This window comes from Tamandua tetradactyla, chromosome 7 (assembly GCF_023851605.1).
Source record: "Tamandua tetradactyla isolate mTamTet1 chromosome 7, mTamTet1.pri, whole genome shotgun sequence".
NCBI classification, from domain to species: domain Eukaryota; kingdom Metazoa; phylum Chordata; class Mammalia; order Pilosa; family Myrmecophagidae; genus Tamandua; species Tamandua tetradactyla.
In genome coordinates this window covers 114,213,911-114,239,844 of record NC_135333.1, presented here as the reverse complement: position 1 = coordinate 114,239,844, position 25,934 = coordinate 114,213,911, and the positions used below count along the sequence as shown (strand labels likewise).

At 45.6% G+C, this 25,934-nt stretch overlaps 1 long non-coding RNA gene across 1 annotated transcript in view; it reads left to right on the top strand.

The window, feature by feature from the left end:
* Positions 1–25,905, top strand: part of LOC143642428 (uncharacterized) — a 39,965-nt gene extending 14,060 nt beyond the window's left edge. Inside the window, exons 3-5 of the long non-coding RNA XR_013155656.1 lie at positions 14,623–14,847; positions 22,078–22,313; positions 25,327–25,905. This is a non-coding gene — a long non-coding RNA (uncharacterized LOC143642428). The remainder of the gene's footprint in view (positions 1–14,622; positions 14,848–22,077; positions 22,314–25,326) is intronic.
* The last annotated feature ends 29 nt before the right edge of the window (positions 25,906–25,934 follow it).

Genomic DNA, 25,934 nt, shown 5'->3' with positions numbered 1-25,934 from the left:
GGTGTCCTCTTGTTTTTCTACCTTTAAAGTCATTGATTTCAACCCTATTTCATTACTGCTTGCTTTTGTAAAAAAAAAAAAATACGTTGGTAACCTATATACATAAGATTTCTTATTTTAATCACTTTAAAATATACAATTCAGTAGTGTTAATTACATTCACGTTGTATTATCTTCCTCACCATCCATTACCAAAAGTTCTTCATCACCCCGAATAGAAACTCTGTACCCATCTAGTGTTAACTTCCCATACATCACATCCCTGCCCGATACCCTTCTATCTACTTTCTATCTTTATGAATTTGCATATTTTAGGTATTTCATATAAGTGAAATAATACAGCATTTGTCCCTTTATGTCTGGCTTATTTCACTCAGCATAATGTCTTCCAGGTTCATCTAGGTTGTAGCCTGTATCAGAACTTCATTCCTTCTCACAGCTGAATAATTTTCCATTGTATGAATAAATCATATTTCACTTAAACACTCATCTTTTGATGGAAACTTATTTTTTCTCTTTTGGCTATTCTGAATAATCCTGCTATGAACATTAGTGCACAAATACCTGTTTGAGTTCCTGCTTTCAGTTCTTTTGGATATATACTTACGATTGGAATTGCGAGTTCATATGGTAATTCTATAGTTGGGTTTCTGCAGTGGTTGCACCATTTTAATTGCTTTGGTTTTAATTTGCTTCTTTTTCTTCCCCCTCTAGTATCTTAAGGGGGAAGCTTAGATTTTTATTTTGAGGCTTTTCTTTTTTTCTAATGTAAGCATTTGTTCTAGTTTGCTAGCTGCCGGAATGCAATGTACCAGAAATAGAATGGCTTTTAAAAAGGGGAATTTAATAAGTTTCTAATTTATAGTTCTAAGGCCGAGAAAATGTCCCAATTAAAACACATCTATAGATATGTCCAATCAAAGGCATCCAGGGAAAGATACCTTGGTTCAAGAAGGCCCATGAAGTTCAGGGTTTCTCTCTCAAGTGAGAAGGCACATGGGGAACACAATCAGGGCTTCTCTCTCAGCTGGAACGGCACGTGGCGAACACGGCGTCGTCTGCTAGCTTTCTCTCCTGGCTTCTGGTTTCATGAAGCTCCCCAGGAGGTGTTTTCCTTCTTCATTTCCAAAGGTCACTGGCTGGTGGACTCTCTGCTTTGTGGTGCTGCAGCATTCTCTGCTCTCTCTGAATCTCCTATTCTCTAAAACGTTTCCTCTTTTATAGGACTTCAATAAGCCAATCAAAAGAGCCACCCAAATGGGTGGAGACATGTCGTCACCTAATCCAGTTTAACAACCACTCTTGACTAAATCACAGTCATCCAGGGAGATGATTGATTACAGTTTCAAACATACAATATTGAATAGGGATTATTATACTTTTATGAAATGGGATTTTGATTAAAACATGGCTTTTCTAGGGGGTATACATCCTTTTAAACCAGCACAGCATTTAATGCTATAAATTTCCTCTAAGCCCTGCTCTAGCTGTGTCTCAAGAATTCTTATTCATTTCATTCAATTTATAGTATTTTCTGAATCCCCTTATGAGTTCTTCTTTTACCTATAGGCTTAATTTACAAGTATTTGGAGTTTTTTCAGATTTTCTGCTATTGAGTGCTAGCTTAAGTATCTTATGGTCAGAAAGCAAACATTGCATGATTTCATTTCTTCTGTATTTGTTGAGGTTTGTTTTGAGTCTGCATGTACTTATCCATGTGCATTTGAAAAGCACATGTATTCTGCTGCTCTTTGGGTAAAGTTCTATAATGCTAATTAGATCACATAGTGTCACTCAAGTCTTCTATATGGTTACTGATTTTCTATCTTTTTATTCTTTAAACTACTGAGAAATGGTATTGAAGTACTCAAATATAAATTTTGGATTTGTTGATTTCTCCTTCCTTTCAATTCTATCAATTTCTGTTTTATGTTTTTTAAGTTATGGTGTTGGGTGTATACATATTTAAGATTGTGAATTGACCTCTCCGTTACTGGGTAACATCCCTCTTTATTCCAGGTCAGAGTCCCTGTTTTGAAGTCCATTTTGTCTGAAATTCATCTGGCTTTCTTTTAATTTTCTTCTTTTCATAAAATGGCATCATTATCCAAAACGGTGTCTAGGGCAAAAGCAGAGAGATCATTGTTGACACCTCTCAGCCCTGCCGCTATATCCACCATCGTCAAGTCTTTTCTCTCCTCCTAGATGATGCTGGAGTCTCTGTTCCCTCCCATCTCCACAGTCGTCACAAGTTCTCCTCATACCATCTCCTGCTTGGCAATAAATGAGTGCCTTAGATTCGGTGGGTTATTTGGTTCCCAAATTTATACGCTTCCTGCTATTCCACTTTGACCCATAAACTGCTTTAACAGTTTTCAGAACAAAAATTAATTCTAATTTCATTTAATTTTAATCACAAATCATAGATCACTTTGGAGGTGGTGATAGGGCTTTATAGAAGGGATAGGACCTTTGTAACATGCTCTGAAATGATCTAACAATCATATATCATAAAATAATAAAAATTGAAAAAAAGGAAAAGGACCTACGGGTGTGTCCACTCACCGGACATACGGAAAAAGAGGAGAACTGCGTGGCCCCCGCTCTGACCTAATCAATTCTACACACTGCAAACAGGAAGGATTCAAAAAAAAAATTATGTCACCCCTGAACCTAATTAGTCCTTATTAGGTTCTATTATTCTAGGGTAAAGATCCAAAATCTCAAGGTGCTGACAAAGGCAGCATGGTCTGGTCCTACCTCGCTGAATACTCCTGAAATTTTGCCCTCTTGATCCAGTTACCCTGGGCTTCTTTCTGTTTCTGGAACATGTGATACTCCTGTTCACCCACTTTCTTTGCACATGCAATGCCCTGTTTCTGGATCATCCTCTTCTCATGCAGCTTTTTAAGTAATTAACTCATCCTTCAGATCTCAGTGCAAATATTACCTTTTTTTTTTTTTTTTATCATGGTCAGGCACTGGGAATCAAACCCAGGTCTCCCGCATGGCAGGTGAGAACTCTGCCATGAAACCCCCGTGGCTTTCCCATATTCCCTCAAATTTGGGTCAGGTTCCTTTTGTGATATACTCTCATAGGATTGTGTTTCTCTCATCAAAATAATTCATAGCATTTTGTATTTCTGTTTTCTTAGTGTGATTATTTGATTGCTGTCTTTCTCTCCAACTAGGTTCTAATATTCCCAGGACTCCAGGTGGCCCATCTCACTTTGGAGGCAGTGATGTTGTCCATCAGATAGGGATTATAAGAGGGAGTGAGGTGGGGGTGCCAAGATAGTTTCATGGTAGGCTTCTTGCCTGCCACGTGGGAGACCTGGGGTTGATTCCTGGTCCATGCACTTCCCAAAAACAAACAAACAAACAAAGAAACAAAAATTTTAACAAATGGTGCTGCAATAATGGGAGACTCACATAGAAAAATAATCAAGTGTGACCCCACCATACAGCATACAAAAAAAAAGAGGAAATGTGACCTGGAGGGTTAGATGATGACTTCGGTTTGGAACTTCCTGAGTTTGAGGCTTGGATGGGAACGGATCTGCAGCTCAGGTGAGAGTCTGGAGATGTTGCTGTGGGAGCCTGATGGGATGGACCAGAAGGAAAGAGGGGAAAGCAGATTTGAAAAGAGTCCACATTCAGCTAGGGTAATTTTAGTCATTTCCATGGAGGGTGGTGGGGGCAGGTAGTGGTAGGATGAGATGAGAATGAGCATCTTGTCTTCTTTTAGGAAGGTTGACTGGGAGGCAAGGAGAGAGAGCTGTAGTGAGAGGGGGGTAGGGACAGAGTCAAGGACAGTTTTCTTCCTCTCTCCCTCCATCCCTTTAATTCTTTCCTTCCTTCCTTTTTTAAGGAGGAAGGACTTGAGCATGATTGCAGGTAGAGGGGAGATAGATGACCACAGACAGAGACCACCTGCTGGAACAGGGTCCTGAGGTGGAGGTGCACATTAATCAGCATTTCAAACTGGTAATGGAAGCAAGGGGAGTCCCTCTGGGCCCCCAGGGGTTTATGATTCTGGTGACTAGCAAAGGGGAAGGGGTGATGGTGAGTCATCTTGTGCCAACACTCCTATCTCTTTGGACTCTCACACCAGCCAAGGAGACACCCTCTTCTGCTCTGAAACTTTCAATGTCAATTCCCCAGTCTGGGACACTCTCCTTATTTTCTGCCTTGTTCTCCAGGAAGCCTTCTCTGACTGGCACCTCCCCTACCCTTCTGGCACCTACAGTTGGCTCAGCTTCCTATCCCTTCTTTTCCCTGACCCAGAAGCCAAGAGGTCCCTCTGGTTTAGCATCACTGTCTGTCTCTGGTCTTGGGAGCAAAGGCACTTGGAAAGAAGTGGGGAAGAGATGGATCTGTAAAGTGGGCAACTTCTCCCTCTGGACTGTCTCCCTTTCCCCCACCCTCCAGCTTTCTCAGGACCAGCTCTGCAGGGGAAGGCCTGGCTGGCAAGGGCTGGGCAGCTGGTCCAGTTGGCAGGCTGGCAGCAGGGCCCTGAGCGTTGGGCCCTCGTGACTCTACCCCTGGCCAGGACTTTTGCTCTGCGACCTGAGGACTCTGGCTTCTGTTTGCTATGACTACCCTTAAGCTTGGGATAAACAGAGCTCTTCCTTCTCCTGTCCAACTTATTGACACCCAAGTATTAGTAAGGATGGACTGGAATTTCCAGTGACAAGCTCCTCCTCCTTGCCCCCAGGGGTGGCTCAAGGAGAGTGAGTCACTGAAGGAGGCCACCTCTGTCCCCCTCACTCTTCTCTGGCTTGCCCAGCTGCTCCCTCCTGCCCCATCTATGTCCTGCTGAAATTGGGGATGGATGCAGGGAAGGGCTGGGGCTCACCTTGGTCTATCAAACTGTGTGAGAGTTAAAGGGAGGAGACTTCCTTCCTCGATTACTTCCTTCCAGTGCTTTCCTTCAACCTCTGCTGTTAAAGAGAACAATCCAAATGTAGCTTCTTTCCTCCCTTATCTTCTGTATTCTTGGGGTCCAGGGTGAAGGGGAGGAGAAGGTAGGAAAACAACCATGTTGGGAAGAGAAGATAGGGGATAAGTGGAGAAGAGAACTAATCTGGATAGAATTGAATTATAGAATCATTCATTCATTTAGTGAATCAGCAAGTTCCCATGCTGGGTGTTGAGGGAAATAGAAATATATGTAAGACATGCCCCTGCTTTCCAGGGAGGTGCCTTGGTGCTGGTGCTTGGGACCTGGACTCAGAATCCGATTTGAGCTTTATCCTTTGCTGGACAAGTTTCTTCTCTGAACCTCAGTCTCCTCATCTGTAAATAAGGATAATGATGCCAAACTCCCAAGAACTCCCAGGGTCACTGTGAGGATAGAATGACACACACATGGGGGAATGTCTAATTAATAGCCCCTGTTCAATGCAGGTTAAATGACTCCGGATCAGGTTTACAATCAGGGAGTGGGGCTCAGATGGGCCCAGAGGTGTAACAAAGGCCATTCTTGGGGGCTCTGCAGGAGTGGTCACTTCCGGCAGAGGCACCTGGGGCAGGCTTTCATGGGGGAGGGGCCTGGTGTGTGGTTTTCATTCAGTAAATGTTTGCAGAATGAATGGGGTGTCCTGGAACCTAGGGAAAGGTAAGATCTGCAGGTGCAGGTGACTGGGAGCGGAGGTGCTGCAGGGCCCTGCCCGGGGTGGGGTGTGGGGGAGGGGGTGGGGAGAGCAGCCAGTCCAGGCCGAAAGGCTCAGCCTTAGCTGCCAGATGAGGAGTTTGACCTTTATGCTGAAGGCAGTGGGAAGCTCTGAGCTGGGGAGAGAGAGAGGATCAAAGCAGTGTTAGTAGACCAGTCTGGCTGGGCACTGGGAAAGGACATTTTGGAGCAAGTGGGGGAGCTGGAGAGGGACAGGGACACAAGTGGCAGAGGGGAAGCGTGTACGTGTCTAAGGGCACGCCTGAAGCTTTTCCTTCTGCAGAGGGGCTAACTTGACATCAGCATGTCTCCCTGGGCAGGTGTCACCTGCCTGTGAGGAGGAGGAGGGGGGAACATAGCAGGGAGGTGAAAAATTTCTCAGGGACACTGAGAACCAGACAACACTGCCTCCTTTCTCCTATTCCTTCCTGGAATCTCCACCCTGCCCTGCCCCTCTTACTGCGATGGGGTGGGAGGGGGAGAAGCTAACTGGCTTGGAACTAGTATCAGCGCCCCTTCCTTTTCTGTCTCCTGATCCTGTCTCCCAAGATAGAGCATGATTCAACTGCAGTTTTGAAAACCAAAAGAAGTATTTCATGGTGAAGGAGAGAGAGAAAGCATGAAGGCCCAGGTAGAACCATGCATAAACCCTGGCATTCAGAACCACTCATTTCTGTAACTGAGATGGCTGTGTCCATCCAGCCCCAGGTCCTAATTTTCCTGGGAGAGAAATTTCTGCTCTGGGGCTCACTGGTAGGAATCTTAGTCTTTGTCGGGACCAGTCACCCTACTCCATCTCTCCCCACCCCCCCTAACTCTGTCAAAGAGATTCCCCTTTGTTCCCGTCTCATTTGTGGACCACATACCCTGAAATCACTCAGCTATACACGCCCCTCCACGCCCCCTCCCCACCGCAACCCCCGGCTGTGACGCAGATGCATTCCTAAGAACCCAGAGATAGCTATCATAGCAGCCTCACTATCCTGAGGTGTGAGATAAGATTTATGATCTGGAATTAGGCTCAATTTCTAGTCCAGAAAGGAAGGAGGAAGGCAGCAGTCTACTCTGGCTGCATCCCTCCTGGTCCCGCCTTACTCAGGCCTTCCCAGGAATCGCAGGCTCTCCAAGAACACTTTTTTCCCCAAACCTGCTCAGCACTGCCTGCCTCCCTCTTGCTCTTTGAAGTCTTGCCCCTCCCATTCTCCTTTGTTCTTGGCTTTTTGGGGGGCTCAAGCTTGACCAGGTCTGTATCCCAGTGAAATGTGGCCCAGACCAGCTCCTTTTTCAGACGACCATTCCCTTCTCCCCTGCTCGCTCATTTCAATTCCTAGTCCCTTGGGTTAGTGAATCCTTCCTCAGTTTACCTTTTTGCTCCCTTCCAGCACTTAGATGTCCTTACGTTCACTGCAAGGAGGGACCTCAGGTAGACCCGCACACACAGGAGAGGGTGTGCCGTGCCACAGGAGCCCTTTACCTGAAGGAGACAGAGATGACACGAGGAAGGGTGAATTCTTGGAGGTTGGGGCTTGGCTCTCCAGACCTCCCAGAAGGAGAAGAGTTTATACAGTAACTTCTCTCCACACTGGGAGTCCTAGACGGGACTGTGAAGGGCTTTACAGGATCACAGAAAACCTTACAAACTTTATCATTGGATAATTTGTTTTACATACGAGAAAACAAAAACTCAGAGAGGTTGTGACTTGCCCAAGTTTGGTGTCAAGTTTAATGCTTTTCCCACTATACTGTAATCACTTTTGGGAAAATGAAAGTTCTAGACGCCAAATTAATTTCAATTAAAAACGAAAATAATTTCAAGTTATTTTGGAGACAAATGGTTCCACCCACTCATGAAACAAATGAGGCAACTGTAGCTCTGAGAGAGCAAATGACTTGTCCAATGACATATAGCAATTTAGAGACTGAATTGAGAGCAGAACTTGGGTTATTTGGTTCCCAAATTTATATGCTTCCTGCTGTTCCACTTTGACCCAAGAATTGCTCTAACAGTTTTCAGAACAAAAATTAATTTTAATTTCATTTAATTTTAATCACAAATCGTAGATCACTTTGGAGGTGGTGGTAGGGCTTTATAGAAGGGATAGGACCTTTGTAACATGCTCTGGAATGATCTATCATATGTCATAAAACAATAAAAATTTAAAAAAAGGGAAAGGACCTATGGGTGTGTCTACTGACCAGATATACGGAAAAAGAGGAGAACTGCGTGGCCTGTTCTCAGCTTCCCTGGCCCCACCCCCCCCAGATCAGCTAGGCTGCTTCTGCAGGCCTTGTCTTCCTTTCAGCCCTGCTGGCAGATCATAAAGCAGGTTTGAGTGCTGGGCCTGAGAATCTGCATTCCTGCCTCCTGTATCAGCCTGTCTCTGGCTAGACTCAGGGGAATGGGAAACCTCACTTTGGGTTTTGGAGCCAGAAAACGGAGGTTGAATTCTGACCTTAGTACATTCAGAGCTATGTGAGCTTAGGAAGTGTACTGAAAGTTTCTGAGCTTTAGTATCCTCAGCCATAAAATTAGGATGTTTGTAATTTCTTCATAAGTTTAATTGCGAGAATTAAATGAGGCTATAAAAGTGTATGGTGCAGGGAGTGCCTGGCACCTGGAGCTGTCTTCCAGGGACAGAGAGAGGGAACTGTCAGGCAGGGAGGAGGGCACATAGCTTCGGAGGGAGACCAGGGACCAGTTCTGGCTCTCCCGGAACAATTGGGCAAGCTGTGTATTAACTCTAAGGCTCAGCTTCCTCAGTTCTGAAATGGGGATAATGCTTCTTTCATCAAGTTTCTGCAAGGACTGAGGGAACTCCTAGACCCCTGGGGTGCCTGGACCCACACCCGACTCTAGTTCCTTGCTGGGGGCATCTAATAGGAGGCTCCAGGTTGGAGAGCTAGACGGAGAAGCCTGGGAGGGAGAGTCTGAGTGAGCCTCCTAAAGGAGGTTCTTGGAGTGTAGCCTGGCTGGAGGGACAAAAAGAGACAAAGAAGGTGTCTGGGCCCGTGGACTGCATAGGTGGAGCTCTAGAGAGCTTGTGTTGGTGCTGGCGGCCAGTGGATGGGGGTCAGGCGCCTGGAAGAATAGGGGTGGGCGGGAGAGTGGGTTGACCAGGGAGTGGACGAGGAAGATGTGCAGGCTGTGGGCCATGGGCTATGTTTAGGTCTGGGACGAGGCCAGAGGCAAGGGAGTTGGGCTTCTGCTGCTGGACACTTCTAGACACTTCTGAGTCAGAAGTACTGATCTGGGAGGGAAACGGCCCTCTCCCTGGATGGACTTTCTCTCCTCTGCCTCCCATGCTCTGGAAGCTGCTTCTGCTGCTTGAGCTTCCTCTGTGTTCTTTAGATGGTCACCTAGGAAACCTGGGTAGGCTAGGAAGGAGGGAAGGTTGGTGGGAACCGGAGGGAGTGCCTTGAGGGAAGAGATAGCTTCAGCCTGCAATTATGTTGGGAACTCATAAACTCACACTGAGTTGCGTTGCCATGGGAGCCTGTTAACACATTCCTAGGATTAAACTAGCCTGTGCTGGTCAAGCCCAGCCTAATCCTACACCCCGGCCAACAGATTTCTCATAAAACCTACGAATGGGTCAGTGTGTTCCTGTTTGGGTTTACTGTATTCTAACTAAGAGGCAGATTAGGTTGGGCTCTTCTTTAGGTGAGCTGTTTTCTCTCTCATTTTTTCTCTTATAGACACACACACACGCACACACACACACACACACACACACACACTTGATGGAGTGACTGAGTCAGTCTTTTCTGAATTCATTCAATATGTATTGGTGGAGTGCCAGCTATGTACTTCTCTGAGGCTGTAGCTAACAGGGTCAACAAGACATAAGGTTCCTGCCCTCAGGGAACTTTACATTGGTAGGGAGAGGTGTCTCAAGTGCACCAGAATTTAGGGAAGGTAGGGGAGGTCATTTAGATATTTAACAAATTATAGTTAAATGAAGGAATGTAATATATATTTTTTGAATTGATAAAATAAGAAGCATGGTTTTGGATTATTTCCACATTACTGCTTTCCTGGATGGACAGAATTATGGATTGACTTTATAAAACAGGATCACTGAAAAAAGCATGCTCAGACTTTGGAATTACCCCAGACCAGTGTTCAAATCACGATTCTATCAGACCAACTGAAAGATCTTGAACCTTAGTTTCCTTATCTGTAAAAGGGTAATATTATCTTCTTCATGGATTATTTTAGGATTACAAATAATATATGTAAGAGATCTGATGCTCTGACACTTGGTAGGAATCCAATAAATGGGAGGCACCACCACCACCATCATCATCATCACTACCACCACCATCATCATTGGCCTGGAAAGGAGCCCTGAACTGAGAGTTGGAGAAAAGAAGGGATGTCAGTAGGCAGGACGCAATTTGCACAGTTAGCTTCCCAGGAATTGCATTTGCAAGCTTCTGCTTTGCATGGTGGCAAGTTTTTGCATGCTATCCCTTTATTACTTCAGATGGCACCAATAGACCTCCTTTAAGCCCTAATTGCTACGTCTTTCCAGTTACCCTCAGTTCTTCTTAGACAGCCCTCTCTCCCACCTAAGCAGCTCCTGTGAGCAAGGCAGGTCCTGCAGAGGACACAGAGGTCCAGGAGAGGCTGTGCTGTTCTGCAAGAAGGTTATTTCATGTAGGGGGATACCAGGACTTAAAATTTCACAAGGCAGAGGTGCCATAGTGCATACCAACACAAATTCCGTAGGAGGCGGTGTGGAAGATGGAGAGGGATGGGGGAAAGCTGCCTGGAGGGAGACTCTAGGAAAGGCAGGGGACAAGCCAGCAATAGGGAGGGGGTGAAAGTCAAACTAGGGTGTATTAGAAGCCTACTGAGGTCAGGCTCATCCCTTATCTGATGTTCCTATCAGTTCACTGAGGTAGTTGTTATTCCCATTTTAAGGTGAGGGAAAGGAATCTCAGAGAGGTTAAGCAGCTTGTCCAACTTCATACAGTTAAGGAGTGGCTCCCAAATTCTTTTCGTTTGCACTCACTGTCCTTTGGCTTTGGGTCATATATGGCCATGGAGCAGTAGAGCATGCATAAACGGGAATGGGGTCAGTCCTACAAGGGAGGATTCTGATGGGGCTTTGATTCCTGTTCTCTTTATAGCTGTGTGAACTTGGGGACTTTTCGAACCCTACCTATCTGGATTTTTATGAGTTTAAATGACATGACATGTGCAGAGCACTCAGTAGGCCCTCAGGACATGTTTCAGAGACTCCAACAAGCCACCTGATGCTCTAGTCAGCTTGGTGTTCTGCTTGAACCCTTTCTTATGAAGGGGAAGCCACTACTTCCCACATGAAGTAGCCTCCCTTTTCACAAAACTCGAACTTTTGGAAAATCTTTGCTCGCAGTGGGCCACAGTCTTCTCTCTGGGGCTCCTTCCCCACTGCTTCTCACGGCATGCTTTGTCCCACACAGAGGAGAGGCTCGCCATCCTCCTTGCAGTCTTCTGCTTCCACTCGTGCTGGGAGCCTCCGCTTTTCCAGGATGGCACTCCCAACTCTGTCTTGGTGGAACATGGTTTCCATTTACCTCCCTGTCCCTTATGTCAGCTCCCATTTGTCAGAATTTGACCAGGGCAAAATACAGTTCTCCAAGCATGGCGTGATAAGCAAGGGAGAAAATGGGTTTGGCCACACTTGCTTTTGCTGCCAAAGACCATGGTGGGCTTCACGGTGGCTTTATCTTGCAGCTGCTGGTGTGAAGGGGGTGGGGTGGGGGGAGGAACAGAGATAAGGAGGAAATGTAAATAATGTGCTCAGGGGAGGGTCCACACATGTTTACCTTGGGCTGGTGCCCTGCCAGGCAGCAATTGGCACATAGATAGGAACCAGACAGACAGAGAGGAAGCTGTTTTGTACTCTGCATCAATCAGGCTGGAACAGAAGGTGCTAGGGATGCTGCTGGAGGGCAGTTGAGTCACTGGCTCCCTTCCCTCCACCTTGGACTCACAGCCCTGTGATCAATTGCCACATCCTGTTGGTTCTTCATTCCTATTACATCTTGATTCCATCTAGGTCTCTCCAGGCTATGGCTTCTACCATATTAGGGCCTCATTGCTTGCATTTTTTAATAGTCCCCTTTCTAGTCTCCTGCCTCCAGGTTTTGTCCGTCCCATCCAATTACAATCATCAGTCCTCTTAATTTTCCTAAAGTACTGCTTTAGCCCTGTCACCCTCCTGCCTCCACACCTTCAGTGCCCCTGAATAAACTCCAAACTTCTCCGTATGGCTCTTGAAACCCTCAGGAGCTCTCTAACACTTGGACTTTCTGCTGTATTCCACAGGATTCTGTTTTTGGTCAATGACATACTGCATTTCCAGAGCTTTCCAATTATATCTTACTTTTCCAAGCTCAGCTTGCTTAAGCCCAATCCCATCTTAAAGGGCCCTCCCCGCTTCCCTGGGGTTTGGTAGCATATGTTAAAATCACTCATATCTGATAACAATATTTTGTATATAAGGTCCAGAAGGTAGATTTGAGCCTGGTAGCATTTCTATTTATACAAGGACTCAGTGTATAGACTGATATCTTTATACCCTTGCAACTCACTAGGCTTCCACGTATTCATTTGTGTACCTTTGGGCAAGTGTATATAGTGAACATGTGTTGTTTTTGCCTGTCCAGTATCTCTTCCCCCTCTTTTGGTGAAACACCATTTCCTGCCCCCCTTCTCTTTAGTTTGGGTGGGGCTGGCCCGATAATCTAGTAGAGTCAAAATTACAGATTGAAAGGAAATATGAATGGTCAAAAGGCACATGAAAAGATGCTCAACTTCCCTGGCTATTAGGGAAATGCAAATCAAAACCACAATGAGATATCATCCCATACTCACCAGAATGGCCATTATCAATAAAACAGAAAATGACAAGTGCTGGAGAGGATGTGGAGAAAGAGACACACTTATCCACTGTTGGTGGGAATGTCAAATGGTGCAACCACTGTGGAAGGCAGTTTGGTGGGTCTTCAGGAAGCTAAGTATAGAATTGCTATATGACCTGGTAATACCGTTGCTAGGTATCTACTCAGAGGACCTAAGGGCAAGGACACAAATGTTCATTTGCACACCAATGTTTATAGCAGCATTATTTACAATTGCCAAGAGATGGAAACAGCTGAGTCAATAGATGAGTGGCTAAACAAGCTGTGGTATATATACACGATGGAATATTATGCAGCTGTTAGAATAAAGTTATGAAGTGTGTAACAACATGGATGGACCTTACGGACATTATGCTGAATAAGATTAGCCGGAAACAAAAGGACAACTACTGTATGGTCTCACTGATATGAATTGACATTAGTGAATGAACTTGTAGGATTTCAGTTGGTAACAGAGACATTAGGAGATAGAAATAGGTCAAGATATTGTATAATTGGAGCTGAAGGGATACAGATTGTGCAACGGGACTAACTGTAAAAATCCACAAATGGATAGCACAATACTACCGAACTGTAATACAATAATGTTAGAACACTGAATGAAGTTGAATGTGAGAATGATAGAGGGAGGAAGACTGGGGGCACAAATGGAATCAGAAGGAAAGATAAACGATAAAGACTGAGATGGTATAATCTAGGAATGCTTAGAGTGTATAATGATAGTGACTAATCATTTAATTTAATGTACAAATTAAAAAATGTTTTTGCATGAGGAAGAACAAAGGAATGTCAATACTGCAGGGTGTTGAAAATAGACGGTAATTAATATTTTAAAATTTTAACTTATGTGTGAGACTAAAGCAAAAAATGTTTATTTGGTACAAAATTTATATTTTGACTAGTGCAGTTCCTAATATAACTTATGTGGACAGCTTAATTGAACACCATAAGTACATGGAACCTTGAGTAGGGCATAAGATTTTGTAGGTTTGTCCAGAGTGATGCCCTGATAAATCCCAGAGTGATTTGAAGCGTGAATAAAAAAGTGTTTGCAAAGTTCCCGTGGGGGAATGATGAGAAAGGGGGAAAATTCAGATTCCCCAAGTGGAGAATTCTTGGTATTCTCACAAGCATTGGGGACAACTAAAGCAATAGGCTGAGCCCCCAATCCTGGAGTTTTTCATATGAAACTTAACTCCACAAAGGATAGGTTAAGCCTACTTAAAATGAGGCATAACAGTCACCTCAAGAGAATTTCTTTTGTTGCTCAGATGTGGTCTCGCTCTCCCAGGTAACACAACAAGCAAACTCACTGCCCTCCCCCTGTCTACATGGGACATGACTCCCAGGGGTGTGGATCTTCCTGGCAACATGGAACAGAAATCCTAGAATGAACTGGAACTCAGTATCGAAGGGTTGAGAAAACCTTCTCGACCAAAAGGGGGAAGAGAGAAATGAGACAATATTAAGTGTCAATGGCTGAGAGATTCTAAACAGCGTTGAGAGGTTATCCTGGAGGTTATTCTTACACATTAAATAGATATCACCTGTTTAGTTAAGGTGTAATGGAGAGGCTGGAGGGAACTGCCTGAAAATGTAGAGCTGTGTTCCAGTAGCCATGTTTCTTAAAGATGATTGTAGCTTTCACAATGTGACTGTGTGATTGTGAAAACCTTGTGCCTGATGCTCCTTTTATGTACCTTATCGACAGATGAGTAAAACATACAGAATAAAAATAAATAATAAGGGGAACAAATGTTAAAATAAATTTAGTAGATTGAAATGCCAGTGACCAATGAAAGGGAGGGGAAAGGGGTATGGTATGTGTGAATGTTTTCCTGTATTCTTTTTATTTCTTTTTCTGAACTGATACAAATGTTCCAAGAAATGATGATGATGATAAATATACAACTATGTGATGATATTGTGAATTACTGATTATATATGTAGAATGGAATGATCATATGTTAAGAATGTTTGTGTTTGTTATATTTAAAAAATTAAAAAATTAATAAAAAAATTAAAAATTGCAGATTGAGTCAGGGATGAGAATGTGACACATGTCAGTCCCGTGAGAGTCAGCCTTGGGACGTTAGCTGGAAGGATTGAGAAAGAGGCATGCAGAGGGTCTGCCTGAGAATGAAGCACACACAGAAGAAAACAGGAGCAGTCGAGAAGCCCAGGGAACTGACGACATCACTGACCCCCTGGATTTAGCCATGCCAAAAGCCAAATGCATCCCCAAACTTCCTTGACATGTAAGCAAATAAACTATCTTTTATGCTTAAGCTCATTTGAGTTGGGGTTCAGTAACTGGCAAGCAAGAGTCTAGAGCAATATTATGTGCCTGTGGGTTTGGGGATTGGATGATATGGTGTGTATGTGTAGGGGATAAGCATGCGATGTGCATAGGAAGATGTGTGTGAGCGGGTGTGGTGGACTGAGGATGTGAAGGGGTGGTTGGTCCTCCTGTATGTGTGTGTCACTGAGTTATGAGTAGTCGTGCACCTTGGAGTACGTGTGACGGCAGGTGTGTGAGAGGGGATGGCACGGATGGAGCTGTGAGGGTGCGTGTGTACCTAAGTGTAAGTGTGATGGGGATGACAGTAGGTTCATGGCATAGACTGAGGATGTGTGTGGGGTGTGCGTGGGGTGGGGTGGGAACGTGCGTGGGGGGGTGCATGTCTGTTTTGGGCAGAGACCCTGCCTCGCTATGTGTCCTTAGGGCATGGCCTGAGCTTCCCTTTTAAATGTATCCCAGAGACACTTCTTAGGCACTCAGAAACGCCTGCTTATCATTATCAGTCTCTACCCTCCAAGAAAAAAAAAATCCTCATTGATTGTAAATTCTTTATAATCCTTGAATGATATATGGAATCGTAAACCTGGGTTGTTGGCTTTTGGAAATATTCGAGACCACTTAGCCAAACTCTTTAATCAGAGGAGGGCACTGAGATTCAGGTAAAATGGGAACTGGTGTGGACAGGGCTGGCTTTGGGACTGCTCACTCTTTTTCTTTAATGCAATTTTACTGAGATATATTCACACAGCATATAATCCAGCCAAAGTGTACAATCGAAGGCTCACAGTATCGTCACATAGTTCATCACATTCAATTTTATTTTTATCATCACACAGGATGTATTCATCACCATGATGAGAACATTTGCAGAACTCCAGAAAAAGCAATAAAAAGAAAAAAATCCACACATTCCATACCCCTTACCCCTCCCTCTCATTGATCACTAGTATTGCAATTTACTCAATTATTTTTTATCCCTTATCCCCCTATTATTTAATTATTTTTTCCTTGATTTTTTACTCATCAGTTCATATTCTAGATAAAGGGGGCATCAGCCACAAGGTTTTCACAACCACATAGTCACATTGTAAAAGATATATAGTTATAAAATCATCTTCAAGAATTAAGGCTACTGGAATACACTTCAACAGTTTCAGGGACTTCCCTCTAACCACTCCAATACACTGTGAATTAAAATGGAATAGCTATGCAAAGCATAAGAATAACCTTGAGGATAACCTTGACTCTGTTTGAAATCTCTCAGCCACTGAAACTTTATTTTGTCTCATTTCTCTCTTCCCCCTTTTGGTCAAGAAGGCTTTCTTAATCCCATGATGCCAGGTCTCAGCTCTTCCCCAGGAGTCATGTCCCACATTGCCAGGGAGATTTATACCCCTGGGAGTCTTGTCCTACTTGGGAGGCAGGGGTGGGGGAGTAGTGAGTTCACCTGCTGAGTTGGCTTAGAGAGAGAGGCCACATCTGAGCAACAAAAGAGGTTCTCTGGGGGTGGCTCTTAGGCATAATTATAAGTAGGTTTAGCTTCTCTTTTGCAGGAATGTTTCATAGGGGTGAGTCCAGAGATCGAGGGCTTGGCCTATTAAATTGGTTCTCACCAACATGTGTGAGAATATCAAGAATTTCCCAGGTGGGGGAGTTTAATATTTCCTCCTTTCTCCCTTAAGGGGACTTTGCAAATACTTTTATATTCTTTGACCAAATTGCTCTGGCTGTATCGGGGCATCACAGTAACTTGTACAAACCAACAAGATCTACCCTGTTCAAGATACCATGCAATCGTGTTCCAATAAACTGACCATATAAGCCAAACCAGATGGTGCACTACCAAAAATATAAATTTTGCACCAAATAAATATCTCTTCCTTTGGTCTCACATAGAAATTGAAGTTTTAAAATATAGACCATATCATCCTTTACCCTTTATTCTGATTTACCTTAGTCCTATCCAGATCAGCCTCATTCATATCTTTATGTAGTCTGATTCACCTTTTCAACATATTTAACAGTTGCTGTATAGGGTAATGCTGACTTTCATAGCTTCAAAGTTCTCCCTCTGAGTCTCAGGTTTCACACAAATACTCGAAGTTCCAGGGAACAGCCAGGTTATACACAAAATAGCTCAGCATCTCAGAATTTAGAAATAACAGTTATAACTTGGGAATAGATGTGACTGCTGTAAGCTTACAATCTAGGAACCTTTATGATAGGCCCCAACCTGATAACCCATGCTCTCTTGACTTCAGTTCTCTGAATTGGATATTATAGTTAGTCCATTTGAGTGATATATGATAATATTTGTCTTCTTGTTTCTGATATTTCATTCTAATGCTGTTCTCAAGTTTCATTCACCTCATTGCATGCCTCACAACCTCATTCCTTCTTGCAGCCTCTGAGTAGTCCATTGTATGTATATACTATAGCTCCCCTTTCCATTTCTCAGTGGATGCGCCCTTAGGCCACCTCCATCCACTGCAAATCTTGAACACTGCCGCCATAATCACCAATGTCCATTCCTTTCCCATTCTCAGTTCCTCCAAGAGTATACCTAGCAAGGGGGTTGCAGAATCATATGGCAACCCCTCTCCCAGGCTGTGGAGGGGCTGCTCACTCTTGAGGAAACTCCCTTTAGCTGCCCTCCCACCCCCACCTGTGTGCTGTGGTTGCTTTTACAGCATGTCATTAATCTCATTAACTTCATAACCTCAGGCCTGGTGTTTATGGCTCTCAGCTCTGATGGGTGCCCTAGATCCCAAGCCTTCTCTCCCAGGCAGGCTGGGCTTTAGCTGTTTTCTTCCCATTCCTTCCTCAACTCCTCACCACCCCCCAAACAAATTGGCCTCCCTAAGCCACAGGGTCCCAACCAGGGGACCTGGTGACGCTGGCTGTGCTGAGAGTATCCGAGTGAGGCCTGGTCACAGTTGGTCCCAAGCAGACCCTTATGTACCCAATTTACCTAGCCTGCCGTACATACATCATTCTCATGTGGGCCATGATCACTGTAAGGATAAATATAAATCCAAAAGAAAAGAAAATTTCCCTGGTGTAAAGAGGGACTTCCTCCTTCCTTCCTTTTCATTTAGCATTTACTTTAGAAAACTTGTAATGATAAGTTTTTACTCTGATCCTTTGAAATATGTGCAATTAAAAAAAAAAGATTATATGAGCTCCTTACAAATTTCAAAACTCAAGAATGTTTCCCAAGAATGGGAGTCATTTCTTTGAAATGCTATCATTAAGAAAGATTGCCCCCCTCCCAGTTTTCTGAGAAAAGATGGGCTCCAAATTGCAAACCTGTCTTGGGTCATAAAGACATACATATTTTGGCTTAGAACAACACAAACTTATCATCTTACAGCTTTCGGGGTCAGAAGTACGACACAGGTCCTTTTGGGTTAAAACCAAACTGTTGCCAGGCTTGCATTCCTTTCTGGAAGAACAGAGAGGATCCTTTTCCTCACCTTTTCCAGTTTCTTGAGTCTGTCCACATTCCTAGGCACATGACACCTTCCCCCATCTTCAAGCTACCTCACTTCTCTCTTTGTCATCACATCACTTTCTCTGACCATAGTTGGGAAAGAGTCTTCACTTTTTTTTTTTCAAATTAAAATTTTTTTTTTTTAAATACCAAAAACACCAAACAAGCGCAAACATTTGTAATTTTTGATCATTCCGTTCTACGTATATAATCAGTAATTCACAATATCCTCACATAGTTGCGTATTCATCATCATGATCATTTCTTGGAACATTTGCATCAATTCAGAAAAATAAATAGAAAGAAAACAGGAAAAAATTCATACCTACCATACCCTCACCCCTCCCCCTCACCGATCACCAGCATTTCACTCTAAATTTATTTAACATTTGTTCCCCCTATTATTCATCTTTATTCCATATGTTTTACTCATCTGTTGATAAGGTAGATAAAAGGAGCATCAGACACAAGGTTTTCACAATCACACAGTCACATTGTGAAAGCTATATCATTATACAATCATTTTCCAGAAACATGGCTACTGGAACACAGCTCTACATTTTCAGGCAGTTCCCTCCAGCCTCTCCATTACATCTTGACTGACAAGGTGATATCTATTTAATGTGTAAGAATAACCTCCAGGATAACCTTTGGACTCTATTTGGAATCTCTCAGCCGTTGATACTTTATTTTGTTTCATTTCACTCTTTCCCCTTTTGGTTGAGAAGGTTTTCTCGATCCTCTGATGCTAAGTCTTAGCTCATTCTAGGGGTTTTAAGAGTCTCCACTTTTAAGGACTCCTGTAATTAAATTGGGTCCACCTGGAAAATCCAGGATAACCACTGCCCCCTTGAGTTTCTTAATTCATTCATATCTGCAAAGTCCCTTTTGTCACAGAAGGTACGTAGTCACAGATTCTGGGAATTAGGGTGTGGGTATCTTCGGGGAGGTGTGGCATTCTGCCCTGTTAAGTGGATCCCCAAGTATTCCTTAGGGAAGGGGCCTCATTGCTGTATATTGGTTTATGGTCTAAGCAGGTAAAATCTAGGTATATGTTGAAAATTCAGAGTTTGAACATTGAAGTTCTTCTGACTCATCCATGCTGAGTAATGATTTCCTCAGTAACAGAAAATTCTAGGCCGGTTTTGTAAGAAAACTTACAAAGGCAGGGGTCCGTTGCTCACATAAGAAAGTTGGGTAGGGCAGTTCCAGGGTTGGTAGATTTCATGGGTGAACTCCAGATTCACCCTGTTTCATTTCACCTTTCCATTCTGCCATCCTTGGCATGTTGGCAGCTCCCCTAAGGTTTCTGGAGAGTATGTAAAGGGGTTGAAACTGCCTAGCTACATAAAAAGAATGAGCTTTCTTTCTGTCTGCAGTCTCTTCAGTGACAGTCTGTGATGGATCACATTCTAGTTTAGTGCTTATTCAAAAACACATTTTTGTTTCCCTCTTTTACCTTTGTGGAGAGGTTGTCTGGGTTGGGAGAAGATTTTGTGTTTAATGATATTTCCCCAAACGCCATGGAAAAGATTGAGAGTGGCCTGAGCAGTAGGGCCTTACCTCTGGGTGAGGTGGAATGAGATGTGGAGACCAGAAGAAACCTTCTCAGAGGACCACCTCCTCTGCCCTCAATGTTGTGTGACTCTTCTGTGCCAAGTGTGGAAGGGGCATGGCTCTTAGTGTATCAGGAAAGCAAGAAAAGGGCCTTTCTTTTCATCAGGGGGCAGCGTGGGTATCTGGGCTAGTGTGTACTTAACGGGTGGCTCCTGATCTGGATTTCTTGGCAAGGAACAGGTATCAGGGTATTTGAAAGTTCTTGCCCAATGCCAGGAATTATGAGTCTTTAAAGGAGTGCTGGTGGGTGTTTTCCAGTTCATAAATGGCTCCCCTTTACAAGAAGCCCTAGATTTCTCCAAGAGGCTGGGGCTGGGGGACGTGGGCTAGAGATTGGACATTTTCATCCTAGACAAGACTGACTTGTCTAAGAACTTCTGAAGACTGACTTCAGGTAACACTGAGGGAGATGAAGTTCATGCAGCACCTTTTTCCACTCCAGGGGTCTGTCTTCTTGCCTCTCTGGGAGACCTACGGGCCCAATGTTATGATTTTGCTCCTCTTTCCATCAAAATGTGCCTGTCTTCACTCCCCTTCTCTAAAACCCTGTCCCCTGCCAGGTGCAAATTTGCTGATCTGAGGACAGTCTCTGGGCTGTTGAACTACTATGCCCTTTTTCTTGCCCCTCCATTGTCGTACTGGAAGTTTGATGTGGTAGTTAGGAGCAAGGACAAAGAGCCACATTGCTGTGTGACCTCAGACATGTTTCTTAACCTCTCTGTGCCTCATGTTCCTCATCTGTAAAAATGGTGATTATAGTAATACTTTATAGGGTTCTTATGAAGAGAAAATGAGTTAATGTTTGCAAAGCATTTTTCTATACCATATAACTGTCATTATTACAGTACTAGAATAAGTGGCATTATATGTCTGTCTCCTTCCAACATACAGGTCTTTAGAGACCCGATTCCTTAAGAGTCTTCCTAGCATGTGCCCAGTATATTGCCAGTATATGCTGAATTCATGTTTTAGAATTCCTGATGGTCACTTTTCAACAGGAACATTTAGGATATACATTGCCCTGGCCAGAGGAGGCACCCACCTGTACCTAAATGGTTAGAGCACAAAGGAAAAGCTCTTGTCCCCAAACCTTTCAGCTTAGTGCCTTGATAAACAAATGAGTGGATGAATGAGTGAATGGGCAAATGAAAACAGGAAGGAGTAAAGGGCCTGGGTGGGGGGTCGGGTGGGGGTGGGGGCCTACCCCCTTGGTCCTCAGGTTGCCCAGCGCCCAGCGGGAGCTTCTGAACAATAAGCCTCTAGACAATACTTCCATTGCCAAGCAGCACAGCCTGGGGGCTGGAGGGCTTTGCAGGGTGGGGTGGGGGTGGGGCGTCCCTGAGCCCAGCTCCTTCCTGTTCCTTCCTCCCTCTTGCTCTCCTGTCTGGTCAACTGAGCACACCTCTAGAAAGCGTTTTTCCCGGCCTTAGTGTCTGCAGTGAACCTGTGAGGATCCTGCGAGACCCCTTCCTTAGGGCTCCTCTAGGGACCCATTCATGGTCCTCCCTGTGGCTGCATGGCAAAGGCAGCTTCTGAAGTTTCCCAGGAAGCCTTCTTCAGTGACTCCTGCCTTCACTTCCCATCACCAGGTCCCAGGCACTGCTGTCCCCACTACCATGAATGGGGCCCATCCGGGTCCTCTCTTGGTCTCTGTGTCCCTGGCAGGTGGTGTCTCAGTCTGGGGGGCTGAGCCACTCTCCCTCTTGTTCCTCAAAGGTCAAGGACCCTGCTGCGCTCTGGACTTGGGGACTGGCCTATTTCCCCCGGGGAAGGGAGAAGGGTATGTTCCTACACATCTTGATGGAGAACCAGAGCTAAACCACAGCTGAGGAAACTTTTTAAAATACAGATATCTGGGCCTCTGCCTTTTTAGTCTTCCCTGTGCGCCTTTGAGTCTCATGCACCCAGATGGAGAACCTGGTGAAAGGAAGGGATCCAGGGACTGAACCATAACCGATCCCTGTCTCCTGGGCTTCACTGCCTGTCCAAGGGGACAGATGAGAGCGTTGGGAAGAGGGGAGAGAGCCCTCGTTGTTGCCGGGCTGTTGGGTTTATTTCTCTTTTCCTTCTCCATAGGCTTTACCTTGCCATCCTTCCCCCCATATTTGGTCTAAAAACGTCTGATCACATCTCCTTCAAAACTGAAATCGGGAGAACATTCATGGATATCTAATCTTCTGTGTGTAAAACTCTATGGTGGTGGAACATGGATGACAGGTTCTCAGAGGTGGGAAGATGTGGGCTCCGTACCCCAAACTCCAAACCCCTGCCTGATGTAGGAAACTTCCTACAGCGAACACAATGGATGGCTGGTAAGTAAGCCTGGGTGTCAATGCTTCTGGGGACAGGAGCTTGCTGTGTGCCCTTCCCGAAGGTTTAATAACCAGAGCAACCATTCATAATGAAGACAACAGTCACCATTTACTGTGCGTTCACTTGGAACAATTTTGGCCTTGAGGCACAGGGCACAAAACCAGCAATCAACTTCACTTTGTTATTCCTGATGTGACTGACTGATGGGTGTTACCCACCAGCTGTGGCTCCCCATTTAAAAGAATTGCTCTTGCTACCTAGGTGCTAAACTCAGTTACCTCTAGGCCAAAAATAGCATTTTAATCGCCTCATTATTTAGATGGATTTCAGTTGCTTTGGGGGCAAGGCCTGCTACTAACTTAGAGGCGGGGAACCCCTTGAGTTTCGGCAAACTCTCCCCTCTATCCTGACCCCACATATTTGGCATACAAAGTCCTGCTTTATAAATGTGGCTAATTTATGCTTCTGTGGTGTTCCCTCCCCTTAAAAGAGTTTTATTGAGCTGTAACTCATATACCATGTAATTCAACTATGTAAAGCGTACAATTCAGTGATTTTTTTTAGTATGTTCAGAGTTATGCGACCATCACTACAATCAATTTTAGAACACTTTCATCACTCAAAAAAGGAATCCCCATTTATCTCCTAGCAATCACCCCTGTTGCCCCCATTTTCCCCCTGCTCCCCTAATCTGCTTTCTTTCTATGATTTTGCACATGAACGGAATGATAGAATATATAGCCTTTTGTGACTGGTGCCTTCACTAGAGTTTTCAAGGTTCTGTGGCATGTGTCAGTGCTTCCTTCCTGGCTATACCACCTTTTTTTTATCCATCTATCCGCTGGTGGATTTCTGGCTTTTTGGACTATTGTGAACGTTGTTGCTGTGAATGTGCTGTTTCCGTCATGGGTCCTGATCCTGAGAACTTGTTCTGATTACTTTTTCTGATGAAGATTTTGAGTGCTGGACTGACTGCTCCCCTCCCTGCCCACCTCTTCCCGGCAAGCCTTGACACAGCTGCCCAGCGCTTCAGAATCTCCTTGGGGTGGGGGACTGGCCCCTACTCTTGGCTGACAGTGAATTGGTATAGTGTCTCCTCCTTCCCTCTGCCACTCTCCAGGAAAGGCGGTTTGGGGGCGTGTCCTCTTGGTTGGCACTGTCACTCCAACAACTTCCCTCCTGGTGAGCAGAGAGCAGTGGTCAAGAGAAAGCCTTGCAAGGAGTCACACCTGCGGCCCGTCCCAGGCCGGCTTTCTCTTCCCCTGCCTCTTGGCTCTAGTTCTTGGGGCTTCTTCTTCGACCTCCACCCCAGGAGTCACAGGCAGGGGACCTCAGAAAGGGCAGCTCTGTCCTTTTCTCCTGCACCAAGCCTGGGCTTAGGGTGTTGGGGGGAGGAGGGGGCTGGGATCTCTTGGCAATAGGGAACTGACAATGAGATGCAAACGCACCCATCCAAAGACCTCTGGCCCTGGGTTTTTCTGGGCTGCACTAGCAAAGAGGGGCTTTCCCTGGGTGAGATCTGGGTCAGCCCTCCAGCCTGCAAATCACAGGGCCCCTTGCAGCCCCCTTGTCCTCATCTTACTCAAGAGCCATTCCTGGAACCAGGGAAGCAGGTGGGTGGGCAGACGGACTGAGATTTCAGGATGGAGCTCCCATGCTGCCTGAGTCAGGGCTCTTCCCTCTGAGCTCCACCCCAGAGGCCCCTCAGATCACAGTGTGGGGGAAGGGAAGGAGGGGGAGCTGGAGATCCCCCTTCCCAGAGCTGCCATACCTGTTGGACCAGCCCCTCCCTCTCCTCTTCCGCCTTCCCAGGCCCTGGCCTGGCAAGAGGCCCGTCCTCATCTCCCTTTGATTGCTGGGAGGAGAAATCTCTCAGCCCTGCCAGGGATGGGGGTTTGTTGGGGAGTGGGTCATAAGGACTCAAATCACTCTGCGGAAAATTAAGCTTTGTTTAAAGGTGCTGTGAGAGGGCCTGGTGTAAACAGGCACTGACTGGATTTCTCCTCTGCTGGTTTAGCACTGGCAGGAGGCCCGGGCCTGGCATGGGGGTGGGGAAGGGAAAAAAGAGGGAGGGGAAAGAAGGACGTGGCCATTGAGTTCCCTCTGCGGGGGGGAGGGGGGGCGGTATCTGGATTTATCTTTCTGGAAGGGACTTCAAAGCGTGTCTCCCTCTGTGTGTGCATGCATGTGCGTGCAGTGTGAGGAGATCTTGTCTGTGTGTGGACTTATGTGTTTCCCAAGGAGGTAGGTTGCAGGTCTCTTGTTCCTCTGAGGACCGACTGACCCTCTGGGTAGCGGTTCTGTGCCTGTCCTCTGGGCATCTCTCCTTGAGAAGGGTGGGGGTGTGCAATCCATATCTGCCCTCCTAGTAGGCAGATCATCCCCCTTCTCTGGAATGGGCACTATGTGCTGCCTGTCCCTCTCCCCCGGGGGTGGGGGATCTGGGTATCCGTCACCTGTTGCCCCCTCTAGTTAAGATTCATCCAGTCCCCACCTAACGCCTAGCAGTATCTTTCAGAGAATTCAACCCTCATCAGGTAATTGCAGCTGGAATCTCTGCCTCGGGGACATGAACCTCCTGCCTTCTACCCACGGTCTACTCCACCCAGCCCCGCCCGAGAGCCTGGGGTGCCTTGTTTAATTCCCCATTCTCTAACCTTCACAGGTGCACACTGTGCCCCAACCTGCTCTCATGACTCAGTCTGATAATGGGTTCAGGGAGACAGGTGCAGGGCACTTTCCTCCATCTCTTCTGGCCAGGTGGGGACCTGGGAAGAGAAGGAGAGTCCCTGCAGCTGCAGACTTGCTCAATATCAGTGCCTCCCTCCGTCCCTTCCCCAATCCCCGACGCTGTCCTTTCTCACTGACTCACCCACTGCGGGTTATAGGAATGACGCTGCCAGGGAAGAATGAGAACAATGAAGACTCCCAATCCAGCTCCCTTCCCCTCTGTGTTTCCCTCAACCCTCCCAGCCCCGTTAGCCCCTGTGCTTTATTCTCTGTTCCCTTCAGCAAGACCTACAGTAGTCAGCCTGGCCGGAGGATCTTGAGATCTTGGGAGGAGAAGAGAGCATTGGATTGTACCCAGGAAAAGCACTGCCTTGGATCTCACTTTATCTTGCATCTACAGACACAGCGGGAAGATAGCCAGAAAGTGTGTGCTCATTTATTCAGTCCACAAATATTTACCCAGCCCCTCTTCAGTACCTGGCACGGCACTGTATGGTTGACATTGGGTTCAGGGTTTAGGAACCCAGTCTGGGCAGACTCCCACAGTTCCCCAAAGTGGGGAGAAGAACCCCGGAGGGTATCTGTGAGGTGCCAGTTGCTCAGACCAGATGCCAGGGGTCCTTTTTCTGCTACGTGTCCCATTTCTTCAGTTTACACAGGAGGGAAGGAGGCAGGAGTCAGGAGTCAGGGTTCCAGTGGCTAGGTGACCCTGAGCAAGCCTCTTTGCTATGGGGAGCTCCTACTAGGTCTGGCAGATACCTTCCAGTTTCACATTCACTGAGTTGGTCTTCCCCAGGTTTCTAGGGCAGTTTTGGATTGGGCCCTTGGGTGGGAGCAGCTCTCTGCTGCCCCCACCTGAGCCCTGCCTGGAGGTGGCAGGTGTCGGGTTA